A 3117-nucleotide genomic window follows, 5' to 3' on the forward strand; every position below is an offset into this window, starting at 1 on the left:
GGCAGCTAGGGGCCACAGTCTCAGGGGTTCCATCAGGCTCTATCAGACCAGCAAACCTGGTCCCCCTTTTTTTTTTAATGATTTTGAGTTTTGTTCCACATTATTCTCCCACTCTTTCCAGGATCTCATATACAGATCCCCCTACAAGTGGTTGACAGTGGTAGCCAGGTACCATCCGGTTTTTCTGATCTCATGGTTATATAGGCTGAGAATCACATGGTCTACCAGTCCCTTTGACTAATTGTTTCCATGAATCTTTGGTTTTCTTCATTCTTCTTTGTTCTGGAGGAGGAGAGACCCATCATTGCAGTGACTGACTCACCAAAGTAGGATGTGGAACAATGTTTTTGTGTAGTATGTTATGTCAATGAACTTGATGTCTCCTGTGAGCATGGTCAGTTTGGGCTTTTTAAAGTCAACTTTTAAAAATAATGTGATGTTTCAGAATGTTGATGTATTTCTTAGCACAAGGTGATAATTATAGGTCTCACAACTCTTATGTCAAAACAGTCCTTTGTAACCACAGAAATACTGGGTTCCCGGAAGCCATGGGTCCATATTTCTAAGTGCACACCACATCATATACACTCTAGGCTGTGAGTGGTTTCTGAAGAGGGGTCTGGCCCAGCCCTCCACTGTGGTGAATCCATGCTGCAAGAGTCCTTTTCATCTAGCCACTCACCTATCCGTTCTTTCAGCAGGTAGTTGCTGAGCACTTCCTGTGTGCTCTGAACACTCCGGGGCACAGGGCCTATGGCCACAAATGAGGTGTGCTTCCTGCCCCACAGAACTTATGGTCTAGAAAATCAGTTGTTATCAAGTCAGTGCTGGCTCCTGGTGATCCCACAGGTGTGTCAGAGTAGAACTGTGCTCCACAGGGTTCTGAAGGCTGATTTTTCAAAAGTAGATTGCAAGGCCTTTTTTCCAAGGTGCCTCTGGGTGAACTCAAACCTCCAACCTTTCGGTTAGCAACTGATTGCATTTACCACCCAGGGATTCTTACAGTGTAGAAGGGAAATCAAATGCTAGGCACGCAGAAGGAGCACGTGTTCAGCTGGTCTTTGCAGGGTTGTTGGCAACAGTCAATGAATGCCATGTTGCATGTCAATTGCCCAGCCCAGTGCCTGGCTTAGAGCAGGCACCCAGTGGTACCGGTTATGCTACTGTATAAAACTTTGCATTTTACAGATGAGGGAACTGAGTCTTAAAGGTTAAGTGACTGAGAAGCTCACTTTCCTGCTTTCCTCGGACTCAACTGCCACCCAGCAGCCTTGCCTCTCTCCTTCTTGGGCCCTTCTTGCCCCTGCTGCATCTGACTTCTGCTGGACCAGGGCATTCTACTCAATTCACGTCCCAGTCTAACACCAACACTGTTAGTGGGAGAGAGTGATGAGTAATGTTGAGCTAGTAGGGAAAGGAAGGCTTTGTTTGTCAGGCCAGTCCCTTTTAGAGCAGGGTGATCAGCTGTAATGAGAGCCCACAGTGGCTGTGACTGTTGACAGCTCCTTGAATGGGTCTGTTCCATGCTGGCAGCCCCCCTCTCCTTCATGCCGTCCAGGCCGGAAGTCTGGAAGGTGAGTGTGCTGCCTCTGGCTCCACATGCAGCTGGCCAACACGCCGTGCAACTCTCCTTCAAGGTGTTTCCTTCCCGTTGCTGCGTCTCCATTCCCACCTGGCCTTGCTACCACAGTTCTGTCTACAAATATTTACAAGCGTCTGCCATGAGCCAAGCACCATGTGGAGTGTTCTGATGCAGAGCTACCCGAGGCAGGATGGTCGCTGACTTCAGACTACCAGAGAGGGCAATATAATGAGACTGGAGCTGGTGGTTTGCTCCATACTGCGAGCCGAGGACTGCCCTGGACTCAGCTCACCCCAGCGCCTAGTCACCCATGAGGGGTGATCCTTCACTGTGGAGGGGTCCACGAGGCCACGAGCTCGGGGCGGCCGGTGAGCACTCTCTGCTGTGGACATGGGCCAGTCTTCATGGCACCGCACCTTCCCTACTGAAACGAGTGACTACGCTTTCGCGGGCACATTTACCTTGTTTTGCCGCTCTGTATCCTCTCCCCCGAGTTGGCGGGTTCTGGTCCTCTGTAAGCCTATTTGAAACCGTGAAGCCGCTGGACTCTCCTTTCCTCTGGGAGCTAAACTGCACCCCTGTAAAAGGAGGCCTGTGCTGTCTAATACCTTCCACCCAAGGCTCCTGAGATGTGAGGAAAGCCTGAGCTGCATCATTTCCCATCGCCGCCTTGGCCAGGGAGCACAGAGAAAGACGCTTTTTTTTTTTTTTTTTTTAAGTGAGGGGCGGCTAGCCGAACGCTGTGTCCAAGAGGGCGCAGGTGAGAAGGAGGCAGCTTCTTCACCTTCCAACCTTCGGTTTCCCTCTCATCTGGGGGGAGGGGCGGGACCCCTGTCTTGGCTCCCCAGTGCGGCTCTAACAGGAATACCGCAGGTGGATGGCTTCAACAAACAGGGCTTTATTTATTCTCTTACACTTTAGGAGGCTAGAAGCCCGAGTTCAAAGTGTCAGGCTCTAGGGGCTGGGTCAATACCCCTTAACCTTGAGCTTCAGCTCTGCCTCTTGCTCCCAACCCACTGGAACTGGAGGCGTCTCTTCACTTAGGCATCTGCTGAGGCTGACCAAGTGAAATGGCACAGTCCCAAGATTATCAAGCACCACAGCAGGCCACTAGTTTAAGTGCAGAAACAGTCCCCAAATCAGCAGGCAACATGGCAGGCCACTGAGATGAAGACTCGGTGGATCCCAATGTGCCCAAAGCTCAAGACCTTTCTCAGAGCATCTTCGTATGTAATGGAAGCAGACCACATCCCTAAAGCAGCTGCTTACTGCAGATCCCACCATGGAGTTGATTACCGGTCTCATCACGGGGAATCACTACATCCAGCTGCCCAGCCATGCCAAACCAGGCCCAGCCAAGCTGACACATACATAGCCTTAACTACCACAGACCCCATGAGCTTTTAAAGATGATTGCGGTCCTTCAGGGCCCCATCCTTTCCCACCAGATGCCTTTCCTCTGTTTCCATTTTTCTTTCCCCTGTTAAGCCTGGAGCCAGGGAACAGCAAGGTTGAGCTGGCCCCCATAGCACTTT

This window comes from Orycteropus afer, unplaced genomic scaffold (assembly GCF_000298275.1).
Source record: "Orycteropus afer afer isolate SDZICR_OR568_19922 unplaced genomic scaffold, OryAfe1.0 scaffold00519, whole genome shotgun sequence".
In the NCBI taxonomy this organism is placed as follows: Eukaryota; Metazoa; Chordata; class Mammalia; order Tubulidentata; family Orycteropodidae; genus Orycteropus; species Orycteropus afer.